We start from the raw sequence: 17,335 nt of genomic DNA, 5'->3' as shown, positions 1-17,335 counted from the left end.
AGCATTGTGATGACATGGGTCATGGGGCATTGTGATGACACCGCCATGGAACATTATGATGACAAGAATTCTGGAGCATTGTGATAAAAATGTCATGGACCATTGTGATTAGAGGGGCCAAGGAGCATTCTGATGACAACAGCATGGAGCATTGTGATGACAAGGGTCATCGAGCATTGTGATGAGAGTGGTCATGAGGCATTGTGATGAATGTGGTCATGGATCATTGTGATGACAAGTGTCGTGGAGCATTGTGATGACAGGGGTCATAGAGCATTGTGATGACACGGTTATGGAATATTGTGATGACCAGAATTCTGTAGCACTGAGATGAAAAGGGAATGGAGCATTGTGAGTACAGGGGTCATGGAGCATTGTGATGACAATTGTTCTAGAACATTGTGAAGACAGGGATCATGGAGCATAGTGATGAAAGGGGCCATGGAGCATTGTGATGACAGGTGTCATGGGACAATGTATTGACAATGGTCATGGAGCATTGTTAGAAAGGGAACATGGAGCAATTTGATTTCAGGGGCCATGAAAAATTGTGAATACATAGGCCATGGAGTATTCAGATGAATGTGGTCAAGGATCATTGTGACGACAAGTGTCCTGGAATATTGTGATGACACGGTTCATGGAGCATTGCGATGACAAGAGCCATGGCGAAATGTGAAGACAGGTGTCATGGGGCATTGTGATGACAGTGGTCATCTAGAATTGTGAAGAAAGATATCATGGAGCACTGGGATGACAGGGGCAATGAAGCATTGTGATGACAGGCGTCTTGGGGCATTGTGATGACACGGCCATGGAACATTATGATGACAAGAATTCTGGAGCATTGTGATAAAAAGGGCATGGACCATTGTGATTAGAGGGGCCAAGGAGCATTCTGATGACAACGACATGTTGCATTGTGATGACCAGTGTCATCGAGCATTGTGATGACAGTGGTCATGAAGCATTGTGATGAATGTGGTCATGGATCATTTGATGACAAGTGTCGTGGAGCATTGTGATGACAGGGGTCATAGAGCATTGTGATGAAACGTTTATGGAATATTGTGATGACCAGAATTCTGTAGCACTGCGATGAAAAGGGAATGGAGTATTGTGAGTACAGGGGTCATGGAGCATTGTGATGACAATTGTTCTAGAACATTGTGAAGACAGGGATCATGGAGCATAGTGATGAAAGGGGCCATGGAGCATTGTGATGACAGGCGTCATGGGACAATGTGTTGACAGTGGTCTTGGATCATTGTTAGAAACGGAACATGGAGCAATTTGATTTCAGGGGCCATGAAAAATTGTGAATACATAGGCCATGGAGTATTCAGATGAATGTGGTCAAGGATCATTGTGATGAAAAGTGTCCTTGAATATTGTGATGACACGGTTCATGGAGCATTGCGATGACAAGGGCCATGGCGAAATGTGAAGACAGGTGTCATGGGACATTGTGATTGCAGTGGTCATCTAGAATTGTGAAGAAAGATATCATGGAGCACTGGGATGACAGGGGCCATGGAGCATTGTGATGACAGGCGTCATGGGGCATTGTGATGACACGGCCATGGAACATTATGATGACAAGAATTCTGGAACATTGTGATAAAAAGGGCATGGACCATTGTGATTAGAGGGGCCAAGGAGCATTCTGATGACAACGGCATGGAGCATTGTGATGACCATGGTCATCGAGCATTGTGATGATAGTGGTCATGAAGCATTGTGATGAATGTGGTCATGGATCATTGTGATGACAAGTGTCGTGGAGCATTGTGATGACAGGGGTCATAGGGCAATGTGATGACACGGTTATGGAATATTGTGATGACCAGAATTCTGTAGCACTGTGATGAAAAGGGAAAGGAGCATTGTGAGTACAGGGGTCAGGAGCATTGTGATGATAATTGTTCTAGAACATTGTGAAGACAGGGATCATGGAGCATAGTGATGAAAGGGGACATGGAGCATTGTGATGACAGGCGTCATGGGACAATGTGTTGACAGTTGTCATGGAGCATTGTTAGAAAGGGAACATGGAGCAATTTGATTTCAGGGGCCATGAAAAATTGTGAATACATAGGCCATGGAGTATTCAGATGAATGTGGTCAAGGATCATTGTGACAAAAAGTGTCCTGGAATATTGTGATGACACGGTTCATGGAGCATTGCGATGACAAGGGCCATGGCGAAATGTGAAGACAGGTGTCATGGGGCATTGTGATGACAGTGGTCATCTAGAATTGTGAAGAAAGATATCATGGAGCACTGGGATGACGGGGGCCATGGAGCATTGTGATGACAGGGGTTATGGGACATTGTGATGACACGGACATGGAACATTATGATGACAAGAATTCTGGAGCATTGTGATAAATAGGGCATGGACCATTGTGATTAGAGGGGCCAAGGAGCATTCTGATGACAACGGCATGGAGCATTTTGATGACAAGTTTCATCGAGCATTGTGATGATAGTGGTCATGAAGCATTGTGATGAATGTGGTCATGGATCATTGTGATGACAAGTGTCGTGGAGCATTGTGATGACAGGTCTCATAGAGCATTTTGATGACACGGTTATGGAATATTGTGATGACCAGAATTCTGTAGCACTGTGATGAAAAGGGTATGGAGCATTGTGATTACAGGGGTCATGGAGCATTGTGATGACAATTGTTCTAAAACATTGTGAAAACAGGGATCATGGAGCATAGTGATGAAAGGGGCCATGGAGCATTGTGATGACAGGCGTCATGGGACAATGTGTTGACAGTGGTCTTGAATCATTGTTAGAAAGGGAACATGGAGCAATTTGATTTCAGGGGCTATGAAAAATTGTGAATACATAGGCCATGGAGTATTCAGATGAATGTGGTCAAGGATCATTGTGATGAAAAGTGTCCTGGAATATTATGATGACACGGTTCATGGAGCATTGCGATGACAAGGGCCATGGCGAAATGTGAAGACAGGTGTCATGGGACTTTGTGATGACAGTGGTCATCTAGAATTGTGAAGAAAGATATCATGGAGCACTGGGATGACAGGGGCCATGGAGCATTGTGATGACAGGGGTCATGGGGCATTGTGATGACACGGCCATGGAACATTATGATGACAAGAATTCTGGAGCATTGTGATAAAAAGGGCATGGACGACTGTGATTAGAGGGGCCAAGGAGCATTCTGATGACAACGGCATGGAGCATTTTGATGACAAGTTTCATCGAGCATTGTGATGATAGTGGTCATGAAGCATTGTGATGAATGTGGTCATGGATCGTTGTGATGAAAAGTGTCGTGGAGCATTGTGATGACAGGTCTCATAGAGCATTTTGATGACACGGTTATGGAATATTGTGATGACCAGAATTCTGTAGCACTGTGATGAAAAGGGAATGGAGCATTGTGATTACAGGGGTCATGGAGCATTATGATGACAATTGTTCTAGAACATTGCGATGACAGGGATCATGGAACATAGTGATGAAAGGGGCCATGGAGCATTGTGATGACAGGCGTCATGGGATATTGTGTTGACAGTGGTCTTGGAGCATTGTTAGAAAGGGAACATGGAGCAATTTGATTTCAGGGGCCATGAACAATTGTGAATACATAGGCCATGGAGTATTCAGATGAATGTGGTCAAGGATCATTGTGAAGAAAAGTGTACTGGAATATTGTGATGACACGGTTCATGGAACATTGCGATGACAAGGGCCATGGCGAAATGTGAAGACAGGTGTCATGGGTCATTGTGATGACAGTGGTCATCTAGAATTGTGAAGAAAGATATCATGGAGCACTGGGATGACAGGGGCCATGGAGCATTGTGATGACATGGGTCATGGGGCATTGTGATGACACGGCCATGGAACATTATAATGACAAGAATTCTGGAGCATTGTGATAAATAGGGCATGGACCATTGTGATTAGAAGGGCCAAGGAGCATTCTGATGACAACGGCATGGAGCATTGTGATGACAATGTTCATCGAGCATTGTGATGACAGTGGTCATGAAGCATTGTGATGAATGTGGTCATGGATCATTGTGATGACAATAGTCGTGGACCATTGTGATGACAGGGGTCATAGAGCATTGTGATGACACGGTTATGGAATATTGTGATGACCAGAATTCTGTAGCACTGAGATGAAAAGGGAATGGAGCATTGTGATGACAGGAGTCATGGGACAATGTGTTGACAGTGGTCTTGGATCACTGTTAGAAAGGGAACATGGAGCAATTTGATTTCAGGGGCCATGAAAAATTGTGAATACATAGGCCATGGAGTATTCAGATGAATGTGCTCAAGGATCATTGTGATGAAAAGTGTCCTGGAATATTGTGAGGACACGGTTCATGGAGCATTGCGATGACAAGGGCCATGGCGAAATGTGAAGACAGGTGTCATGGGGCATTGTGATGACAGTGGTCATCTAGAATTGTGAAGAAAGATATCATGGAGCACTTGGATGACAGGGGCCATGGAACATTGTGATGACAGGGGTCATGGGGCATTGTGATGACACCGCCATGGAACATTATGTTGACAAGAATTCTGGAGCATTGTGATAAAATGGGCATGGACCATTGTGATTAGAGGGGCCAAGGAGCATTCTGATGACAACGGCATGGAGCATTGTGATGACAGGGGTCATCGAGCATTGTGATGACAGTGGTCATGAAGCATTGTGATGAATGTGGTCATGGATCATTGTGATGACAAGTGTCGTGGAGCATTGTGATGAGAGGGGTCATAGAGCATTGTGATGACACGGTTGTGGAATATTTTGATGACCAGAATTCTGTAGCACTGTGATGAAAATGGAATGGAGCATTGTGATTACAGGGGTCATGGAGCATTGTGATGACCATTGTTCTAGAACATTGTGACGACAGGGATCATGGAGCATAGTGATGAAAGGGGCCATGGGGCATTGTGATGACAGGCGTCATGGGACATTGTGTTGACAGTGGTCATGGAGAATTGTTAGAAAGGGAACATGGAGCAATTTGATTTCAGGGGCCATGAAAAATTGTGAATACATAGGCCATGGAGTATTCAGATGAATGTGGTCAAGGATCATTGTGAATACAAGTGTCCCGGAATATTGTGATGACACGGTTCATGGAGCATTGCGATGACAAGGGCCATGGCGAAATGTGATGACAGGTGTCATGGGGCATTGTGATGACAGTGGTCATCTAGAATTGTGAAGAAAGATATCATGGAGCACTGGGATGACAGGGGCCATGGAGCATTGTGATGACAGGGGTCATGGGGCATTGTGATGACACGGCCATGGAACATTATGATGTCAAGAATTCTGGAGCATTGTGATAAAAAGGGCATGGACCATTGTGATTAGAGGGGCCAAGGAGCATTCTGATGACAACGGCATGGAGCATTGTGATGACAAGGGTCATCGAGCATTGTGATGAGAGTGGTCATGAAGCATTGTGATGAATGTGTTCATGGATCATTGTGATGACAAGTGTCGTGGAGCATTGTGATGACAGGGGTCATAGAGCATTGTGATGACACGGTTATGGAATATTGTGATGACCAGAATTCTGTAGCACTGTGATGAAAAGGGAATGGAGCATTGTGATTACAGGGGTCATGGAGCATTGTGATGACCATTGTTCTAGAACATTGTGATGACAGGGATCACGGAGCATAGTGATGAAAGGGGCCATGGAGCATTGTGATGATAGGCGTCATGGGACAATGTGTTGACAGTGGTCATGGAGAATTGTTAGAAAGGGAACATGGAGCAATTTGATTTCAGGGGCCATGAAAAATTGTGAATACATAGGCCATGGAGTATTCAGATGAATGTGGTCAAGGATAATTGTGACTACAAGTGTCGTGGAATATTGTGATGACACGGTTCATGGAGCATTGCGATGACAAGGGCCATGGCGAAATGTGAAGACAGGTGTCATGGGGCATTGTGATGACAGTGGTCATCTAGAATTGCGAAGAAAGATATCATGGAGCACTGGGATGACAGGGGCCATGGAGCATTGTGATGACAGGGGTCATGGGGCATTCTGATGACACGGCCATGGAACATTATGATGACAAGAATTCTGGAGCATTGTGATAAAAAGGGCATGGACCATTGTGATTAGAGGGGCCAAGGAGCATTCTGATGAGAACGGCATGGAGCATTGTGATGACCAAGGTCATCGAGCATTGTGATGACAGTGGTCATGAAGCATTGTGATGAATGTGGTCATGGATCATTGTGATGACAAGTGTCGTGGAGCATTGTGATGACAGGGGTCATAGAGCATTGTGATGAAACGGTTATGGTATATTGTGATGACCAGAATTCTGTAGCACTGTGATGAAAAGGGAATGGAGCATTGTGTGTACAGTGGTCATGGAGCATTGTGATGACAATTGTTCTAGAACATTGTGAAGACAGGGATCATGGAGCATAGTGATGAAAGGGGACATGGAGCATTGTGATGACAGGCGTCAAGGGACAATGTGTTGACAGTTGTCATGGAGCATTGTTAGAAAGGGAACATGGAGCCATTTGATTTCAGGGGCCATGAAAAATTGTGAATACATAAGCCATGGAGTATTCAGATGAATGTGGTCAAGGATCATTGTGACCAAAAGTGTCCTGGAATATTGTGATGACACGGTTCATGGAGCATTGCGATGACAAGGGACATGGCGAAATGTGAAGACAGGTGTCATGGGGCATTGTGATGACAGTGGTCATCTAGAATTGTGAAGAAAGATATCATGGAGCACTGGGATGACAGGGGCCATGGTGCATTGTGATTACAGGCGTCATGGGGCATTGTGATGACACGGCCATGGAACATTATGATGAGAAGAATTCTGGAACATTGTGATAAAAAGGGCATGGACCATTGTGATTAGAGGGGCCAAGGAGCATTCTGATGACAACGGCATGGAGCATTGTGATGACCAGGGTCATCGAGCATTGTGATGACAGTGGTCATGAAGCATTGTGATGAATGTGGTCATGGATCATTGTGATGACAAGTGTCGTGGAGCATTGTGATGACAGGGGTCATAGAGCATTGTGATGACACGGTTATGGAATATTGTGATGACCAGAATTCTGTAGCACTGTGATGAAAAGGGAATGGAGCATTGTGATTACAGGGGTCATGGAGCATTGTGATGACAATTGTTCTAGAACATTGCGATGACAGGGATCATGGAGCATAGTGATGAAAGGGGCCATGGAGCATTGTGATGACAGGCGTCATGGGACATTGTGTTGACAGTGGTCTTGGAGCATTGTTAGAAAGGGAACATGGAGCAATTTGATTTCAGGGGATATGAAAAATTGTGAATACATAGGCCATGGAGTATTCAGATGAATGTGGGCAAGGATCATTGTGACGACAAGTGTCCTGGCATATTGTGATGACACGGTTCATGGAGCATTGCGACGACAAGGGCCATGGCGAAATGTGAAGACAGTTGTCATGGGGCTTTGTGATGACAGTGGTCATCTAGAATTGTGAAGAAAGATATCATGGAGCAGTGGGATGACGGGGGCCATGGAGCATTGTGATGACAGGGGTTATGGGGCATTGTGATGACACGGACATGGAACATTATGATGACAAGAATTCTGGAGCATTGTGATAAATAGGGCATGGACCATTGTGATTAGAGGGGCCAAGGAGCATTCTGATGACAACGGCATGGAGCATTGTGATGACAATGTTCATCGAGCATTGTAATGACAGTGGTCATGAAGCATTGTGATGAATGTGGTCATGGATCATTGTGATGACAAGAGTCGTGGAGCATTGTGATGACAGGGGTCATAGAGCATTGTGATGACACGGTTATGGAATATTGTGATGACCAGAATTCTGTAGCACTGAGATAAAAAGGGAATGGAGCATTGTGATGACAGGCGTCATGGGACAATGTGTTGACAGTGGTCTTGGATCACTGTTAGAAAGGGAACATGGAGCAATTTGATTTCAGGGGCCATGAAAAATTGTGAATACATAGGCCATGGAGTATTCAGATGAATGTGCTCAAGGATCATTGTGATGAAAAGTGTCCTGGAATATTGTGAGGACACGGTTCATGGAGCATTGCGATGACAAGGGCCATGGCGAAATGTGAAGACAGGTGTCATGGGGCATTGTGATGACAGTGGTCATCTAGAATTGTGAAGAAAGATATCATGGAGCACTTGGATGACAGGGGCCATGGAACATTGTGATGACAGGGGTCATGGGGCATTGTGATGACACCGCCATGGAACATTATGTTGACAAGAATTCTGGAGCATTGTGATAAAATGGGCATGGACCATTGTGATTAGAGGGGCCAAGGAGCATTCTGATGACAACGGCATGGAGCATTGTGATGACAGGGGTCATCGAGCATTGTGACGACAGGGATCATGGAGCATAGTGATGAAAGGGGCCATGGGGCATTGTGATGACAGGTGTCATGGGACATTGTGTTGACAGTGGTCATGGAGAATTGTTAGAAAGGGAACATGGAGCAATTTGATTTCAGGGGCCATGAAAAATTGTGAATACATAGGCCATGGAGTATTCAGATGAATGTGGTCAAGGATCATTGTGACGACAAGTGTCCTGGAATATTGTGATGACACGGTTCATGGAGCATTGCGATGAAAAGGGCCATGGCAAAATGTGATGAGAGTGGTCATCTAGAATTGTGAAGAAAGATATCATGGAGCCCTGGGATGATAGGGGCCATGGAGCATTGTGATGAAAGGGGTCATGGGGCATTGTGATGACACGGCCATGGAACATTATGATGACAAGAATTCTGGAGCATTGTGATAAAAAGGGCATGGACCATTGTGATTAGAGGGGTCAAGGAGCATTCTGATGACAACGGCATGGAGCATTGTGATGACCAGGGTCATCGAGCATTGTGATGACAGTGGTCATGAAGCATTGTGATGAATGTGGTCATGGATCATTGTGATGACAAGTGTCGTGGAGCATTGTGATGACAGGGTTCATAGTGCATTGTGATGACACGGTTATGGAGTATTGTGATGACCAGAATTCTGTAGCACTGTGATGAAAAGGGAATGGAGCATTGTGATTACAGTGGTCATGGAGCATTGTGATGACAATTGTTTTAGAATATTGTGAAGACAGGGATCATGGAGCATAGTGATGAAAGGGGCCATGGAGCATTGTGATGACAGGCGTCATGGGACAATGTGTTGACAGTGGTCATGGAGCATTGTTAGAAAGGGAACATGGAGCAATTTGATTTCAGGGGATATGAAAAATTGTGAATACATAGGCCATGGAGTATTCAGATGAATGTTGGCAAGGATCATTGTGACGACAAGTGTCCTGGAATATTGTGATGACACGGTTCATGGAGCATTGCGATGACAAGGGCCATGGCGAAATGTGAAGACAGTTGTCATGGGGCTTTGTGATGACAGTGGTCATCTAGAATTGTGAGAAAGATATCATGGAGCAGTGGGATGACGGGGGCCATGGAGCATTGTGATGACAGGGGTTATGGGGCATTGTGATGACACGGACATGGAACATTATGATGACAAGAATTCTGGAGCATTGTGATAAATAGGGCATGGACCATTGTGATTAGAGGGGCCAAGGAGCATTCTGATGACAACGGCATGGAGCATTTTGATGACAAGTTTCATCGAGCATTGTGATGATAGTGGTCATGAAGCATTGTGATGAATGTGGTCATGGATCATTGTGATGACAAGTGTCGTGGAGCATTGTGATGACAGGTCTCATAGAGTATTTTGATGACACGGTTATGGAATATTGTGATGACCAGAATTCTGTAGCACTGTGATGAAAAGAGAATGGAGCATTGTGATTACAGGGGTCATGGAGCATTGTGATGACAATTGTTCTAGAACATTGCGATGACAGGGATCATGGAGCATAGTGATGAAAGGGGCCATGGAGCATTGTGATGACAGGCGTCATGGGACATTGTGTTGACAGTGGTCTTGGAGCATTGTTAGAAAGGGAACATGGAGCAATTTGATTTCAGGGGATATGAAAAATTGTGAATACATAGGCCATGGAGTATTCAGATGAATGTGGGCAAGGATCATTGTGACGACAAGTGTCCTGGCATATTGTGATGACACGGTTCATGGAGCATTGTGATGACAAGGGCCATGGCGAAATGTGAAGACAGTTGTCATGGGGCTTTGTGATGACAGTGGTCATCTAGAATTGTGAAGAAAGATATCATGGAGCAGTGGGATGACGGGGGCCATGGAGCATCGTGATGACAGGGGTTATGGGGCATTGTGATGACACGGACATGGAACATTATGATGACAAGAATTCTGGAGCATTGTGATAAATAGGGCATGGACCATTGTGATTAGAGGGGCCAAGGAGCATTCTGATGACAACGGCATGGAGCATTGTGATGACCAGGGTCATCGAGCATTGTGATGACAGTGGTCATGAAGCATTGTGATGAATGTGGTCATGGATCATTGTGATGACAAGTGTCGTGGAGCATTGTGATGACAGGGGTCATAGAGCATTGTGATGACACGGTTATGGAATATTGTGATGACCAGAATTCTGTAGCACTGAGATGAAAAGGGAATGGAGCATTGTGATGACAGGCGTCATGGGACAATGTGTTGACAGTGGTCTTGGATCACTGTTAGAAACGGAACATGGAGCAATTTGATTTCAGGGGCCATGAAAAATTGTGAATACATAGGCCATGGAGTATTCAGATGAATGTGGTCAAGGATCATTGTGACAAAAAGTGTCCTGGAATATTGTGATGACACGGTTCATGGAGCATTGCGATGACAAGGGCCATGGCGAAATGTGAAGACAGGTGTCATGGGGCATTGTGATGACAGTGGTCATCTAGAATTGTGAAGAAAGATATCATGAAGCACTGGGATGACAGGGGCCATGGAGCATTGTGATGACAGGCGTCATGGGGCATTGTGATGACACGGCCATGGAACATTATGATGACAAGAATTCTGGAACATTGTGATAAAAAGGGCATGGACCATTGTGATTAGAGGGGCCAAGGAGCATTCTGATGACAACGGCATGGAGCATTGTGATGACCAGTGTCATCGAGCATTGTGATGACAGTGGTCATGAAGAATTGTGATGAATGTGGTCATGGATCATTGTGATGACAAGTGTCGTGGAGCATTGTGATGACAGGGGTCATAGAGCATTTTCATGACACGGTTATGGAATATTGTGATGACCAGAATTCTGTAGCACTGTGATGAAAAGGGAATGGAGCATTGTGAGTACAGGGGTCATGGAGCATTGTGATGACAATTGTTCTAGAACATTGTGAAGACAGGGATCATGGAGCATAGTGATGAAAGGGGCCATGGAGCATTGTGATGACAGGCGTCATGGGACAATGTGTTGACAGTTCTCATGGAGCATTGTTAGAAAGGGAACATGGAGCAATTTGATTTCAGGGGCCATGAAAAATTGTGAATACATAGGCCATGGAGTATTCAGATGAATGTGGTCAAGGATCATTGTGACGAAAAGTGTCCTGGAATATTGTTATGACACGTTTCATGGAGCATTGCGATGACAAGAGCCATGGCGAAATGTGAAGACAGGTGTCATGGGGCATTGTGATGACAGTGGTCATCTAGAATTGTGAAGAAAGATATCATGGAGCACTGGGATGACAGGGTCCAGGGAACATTGTGATGACAGGGGTCATGGGGCATTGTGATGACACGGCCATGGAACAATATGATGACAAGAATTCTGGAGCATTGTGATAAAAAGGGCATGGACCATTGTGATTAGAGGGGCCAAGGAGCATTCTGATGAGAACGGCATGGAGCATTGTGATGACCAGGGTCATCGAGCATTGTGATGACAGTGGTCATGAAGCATTGTGATGAATGTGGTCATGGATCATTGTGATGACAAGTGTCGTGGAGCATTGTGATGACAGGGGTCATAGAGCATTGTGAGGACACGGCTATAGAATATTGTGATGACCAGAATTCTGTAGCCCTGTGATGAAAAGGGAATGGAGCATTGTGAGTACAGGGGTCATGGAGCATTGTGATGACAATTGTTCTAGAACATTGTGAAGACAGGGATCATGGAGCATAGTGATAAAAGGGGACATGGAGCATTGTGATGACAGGCTTCATGGGACAATGTGTTGACAGTTGTCATAGAGCATTGTTAGAAAGTGAACATGGAGCAATTTGCTTTCAGGGGCCATGAAAAATTGTGAATACATAGGCCATGGAGTATTCAGATGAATGTGGTCAAGGATCATTGTGACTACAAGTGTCCTGGAATATTGTGATGACACGGTTCATGGAGCATTGCGATGACAAGGGCCATGGCGAAATGTGAAGACAGGTGTCATGGGGCATTGTGATGACAGTGGTCATCTAGAATTGTGAAGAAAGATATCATGGAGCACTGGGATGACAGGGGCCATGGAGCATTGTGATGACAGCGGTCATGGGGCATTCTGATGACACGGCCATGGAACATTATGATGACAAGAATTCTGGAGCATTGTGATAAATAGGGCATGGACCATTGTGATTAGAAGGGCCAAGGAGCATTCTGATGACAACAGCATGGAGCATTGTGATGACAATGTTCATCGAGCATTGTGATGACAATGGTCATGAAGCATTGTGATGAATGTGGTCATGGATCATTGTGATGACAAGAGTCGTGGAGCATTGTGATGACAGGGGTCATAGAGCATTGTGATGAAACGGTTATGGAATATTGTGATGACCAGAATTCTGTAGCACTGAGATGAAAAGGGAATGGAGCATTGTGATGACAGGCGTCATGGGACAATGTGTTGACAGTGGTCTTGGATCACTGTTAGAAAGGGAACATGGAGCAATTTGATTTCAGGGGCCATGAAAAATTGTGAATACATAGGCCATGGAGTATTCAGATGAATGTGGTCAAGGATCATTGTGATGAAAAGTGTCCCGGAATATTGTGAGGACACGGTTCATGGAGCATTGCGATGACAAGGGCCATGGCGAAATGTGATGACAGGTGTCATGGGGCATTGTGATGACAGTGGTCATCTAGAATTGTGAAGAAAGATATCATGGAGCACTTGGATGACAGGGGCCATGGAACATTGTGATGACAGGGGTCATGGCGCATTGTGATGACACCGCCATGGAACATTATGTTGACAAGAATTCTGGAGCATTGTGATAAAATGGGCATGGACCATTGTGATTAGAGGGGCCAAGGAGCATTCTGATGACAACGGCATGGAGCATTGTGATGACAGGGGTCATCGAGCATTGTGATGACAGTGGTCATGAAGCATTGTGATGAATGTGGTCATGGATCATTGTGATGACAAGTGTCGTGGAGCATTGTGATGACAGGGGTCATAGAGCATTGTGATGACACGGTTATGGAATATTTTGATGACCAGAATTCTGTAGCACTGTGATGAAAATGGAATGGAGCATTGTGATTACAGGGGTCATGGAGCATTGTGATGACCATTGTTCTAGAACATTGTGACGACAGGGATCATGGAGCATAGTGATGAAAGGGGCCATGGGGCATTGTGATGACAGGCGTCATGGGACATTGTGTTGACAGTGGTCATGGAGAATTGTTAGAAAGGGAAAATGGAGCAATTTGATTTCAGGGGCCATGAAAAATTGTGAATACATAGGCCATGGAGTATTCAGATGAATGTGTTCAAGGATCATTGTGACGAAAAGTGTCCTGGAATATTGTGATGACACGGTTCATGGAACATTGCGATGACAAGGGCCATGGCGAAATGTGAAGACAGGTGTCATGGGGCATTGTGATGACAGTGGTCATCTAGAATTGTGAAGAAAGATATCATGGAGCACTGGGATGACAGGGGCCATGGAGCATTGTGATGACAGGGGTCATGAGGCATTGTGATGTCACGGCCTTGGAACATTATGATGACAAGTATTCTGGAGCATTGTGATAAAAAGAGCATGGAGCATTGTGATTAGAGGGGCCAAGGAGCATTCTGATGACAACGGCATGGAGCATTGTGATGACCAGGGTCATCGAGCATTGTGATGACAGTGGTCATGAAGCATTGTGATGAATGTGGTCATGGATCATTGTGATGACAAGTGTCGTGGAGCATTGTGATGACAGGGGTCATAGAGCATTGTGATGACACGGTTATGGAATATTGTGATGACCAGAATTCTGTAGCACTGTGATGAAAAGGGAATGGAGCATTGTGATTACAGGGGCCATGGAGCATTGTGATGACAGGCGTCATGGGACAATGTGTTGACAGTGGTCTTGAATCATTGTTAGAAAGGGAACATGGAGCAATTTGATTTCAGGGGATATGAAAAATTGTGAATACATAGGCCATGGAGTATTCAGATGAATGTGGGCAAGGATCATTGTGATGAAAATTGTCCTGGAATATTGTGATGACACGGTTCATGGCGCATTGCGATGACAAGGGCCATGGCGAAATGTGAAGACAGTTGTCATGGGGCATTGTGATGACACGGCCATGGAACATTATGATGACAAGAAATCTGGAGCATTGTGATAAAAAGGGCATGGACCATTGTGATTGGAGGGGCCAAGGAGCATTCTGATGACAACGGCATGGAGCATTGTGATGACAAGGGTCATCGAGCATTGTGATGACAGTGGTCATGAAGCATTGTGAATGAATGTGGTCATGGATCATTGTGATGACAAGTGTCGTGGAGCATTGTGATGACAGGGGTCATAGAGCATTGTGATGACACGGTTATTGAATATTGTGATGACCAGAATTCTGTAGCACTGTGATGAAAAGGGAAAGGAGCATTGTGATTACAGGGGTCATGGAGCATCGTGATGACAATTGTTTAGAACATTGTGAAGACAGGGATCATGGAGCATAGTGATGAAAGGGGCCATGGAGCATTGTGGTGACAGGCGTCATGGGACAATGTGTTGACAGTGGTCATCGAGCATTGTTAGAAAGGGAACATGGAGCAATTTGATTTCGGGGATATGAAAAATTGTGAATACATAGGCCATGGAGTATTCAGATGAATGTGGGCAAGGATCATTGTGACGACAAGTGTCCTGGAATATTCTGATGACACGGTTCATGGAGCATTGCGATGACAAGGGCCATGGCGAAATGTGAAGACAGTTGTCATGGGGCTTTGTGATGACAGTGGTCATCTTGAATTGTGAAGAAAGATATCATGGAGCAGTGGGATGACGGGGGCCATGGAGCATTGTGATGACAGGGGTTATGGGGCACTGTGATGACACGGACATGGAACATTATGATGACAAGAATTCTGGAGCATTGTGATAAATAGGGCATGGACCATTGTGATTAGAGGGGCCAAGGAGCATTCTGATGACAACGGCATGGAGCATTTTGATGACAAGTTTCATCGAGCATTGTGATGATAGTGGTCATGAAGCATTGTGATGAATGTGGTCATGGATCATTGTGATGACAAGTGTCGTGGAGCATTGTGATGACAGGTCTCATAGAGCATTTTGATGACACAGTTATGGAATATTGTGATGACCAGAATTCTGTAGCACTGTGATGAAAAGGGAATGGAGCATTGTGATTACAGGGGTCATGGAGCATTGTGATGACAATTGTTCTAAAACATTGTGAAGACAGGGATCATGGAGCATAGTGATGAAAGGGGCCATGGAGCATTGTGATGACAGGCGTCATGGGACAATGTGTTGACAGTGGTCTTGAATCATTGTTAGAAAGGGAACATGGAGCAATTTGATTTCAGGGGCCATGAAAAATTGTTAATACATAGGCCATGGAGTATTCAGATGAATGTGGTCAAGGATCATTGTGATGAAAAGTGTCCTGGAATATTATGATGACACGGTTCATGGAGCATTGCGATGACAAGGGCCATGGCGAAATGTGAAGACAGGTGTCATGGGACTTTGTGATGACAGTGGTCATCTAGAATTGTGAAGAAAGATATCATGGAGCACTGGGATGACAGGGGCCATGGAGCATTGTGATGACAGGGGTCATGGGGCATTGTGATGACACGGCCATGGAACATTATGATGACAAGAATTCTGGAGCATTGTGATAAAAAGGGCATGGACCACTGTGATTAGAGGGGCCAAGGAGCATTCTGATGACAACGGCATGGAGCATTTTGATGACAAGTTTCATCGAGCATTGTGATGATAGTGGTCATGAAGCATTGTGATGAATGTGGTCATGGATCGTTGTGATGAAAAGTGTCGTGGAGCATTGTGATGACAGGTCTCATAGAGCATTTTGATGACACGGTTATGGAATATTGTGATGACCAGAATTCTGTAGCACTGTGATGAAAAGGGAATGGAGCATTGTGATTACAGGGGTCATGGAGCATTGTGATGACAATTGTTCTAGAACATTGCGATGACAGGGATCATGGAGCATAGTGATGAAAGAGGCCATGGAGCATTGTGAAGACAGGCGTCATGGGATATTGTGTTGACAGTGGTCTTGGAGCATTGTTAGAAAGGGAACATGGAGCAATTTGATTTCAGGGGCCATGAACAATTGTGAATACATAGGCCATGGAGTATTCAGATGAATGTGGTCAAGGATCATTGTGAAGAAAAGCGTACTGGAATATTGTGATGACACGGTTCATGGAACATTGCGATGACAAGGGCCATGGCGAAATGTGAAGACAGGTGTCATGGGTCATTGTGATGACAGTGGTCATCTAGAATTGTGAAGAAAGATATCATGGAGCACTGGGATGACAGGGGCCATGGAGCATTGTGATGACATGGGTCATGGGGCATTGTGATGACACGGCCATGGAACATTATGATGACAAGAATTCTGGAGCATTGTGATAAATAGGGCATGGACGATTGTGATTAGAAGGGCCAAGGAGCATTCTGATGACAACGGCATGGAGCATTGTGATGACAATGTTCATCGAGCATTGTGATGACAGTGGTCATGAAGCATTGTGATGAATGTGGTCATGGATCATTGTGATGACAAGAGTCGTGGACCATTGTGATGACAGGGGTCATAGAGCATTGTGATGACACGGTTATGGAATATTGTGATGACCAGAATTCTGTAGCACTGAGATGAAAAGGGAATGGAGCATTGTGATGACAGGAGTCATGGGACAATGTGTTGACAGTGGTCTTGGATCACTGTTAGAAAGGGAACATGGAGCAATTTGATTTCAGGGGCCATGAAAAATTGTGAATACATAGGCCATGGAGTATT

The sequence above is a fragment of the Eschrichtius robustus genome, unplaced genomic scaffold (assembly GCF_028021215.1).
Source record: "Eschrichtius robustus isolate mEscRob2 unplaced genomic scaffold, mEscRob2.pri scaffold_26, whole genome shotgun sequence".
Lineage (NCBI taxonomy): Eukaryota > Metazoa > Chordata > Mammalia > Artiodactyla > Eschrichtiidae > Eschrichtius > Eschrichtius robustus.
This window is presented reverse-complemented; position numbering follows the sequence as displayed.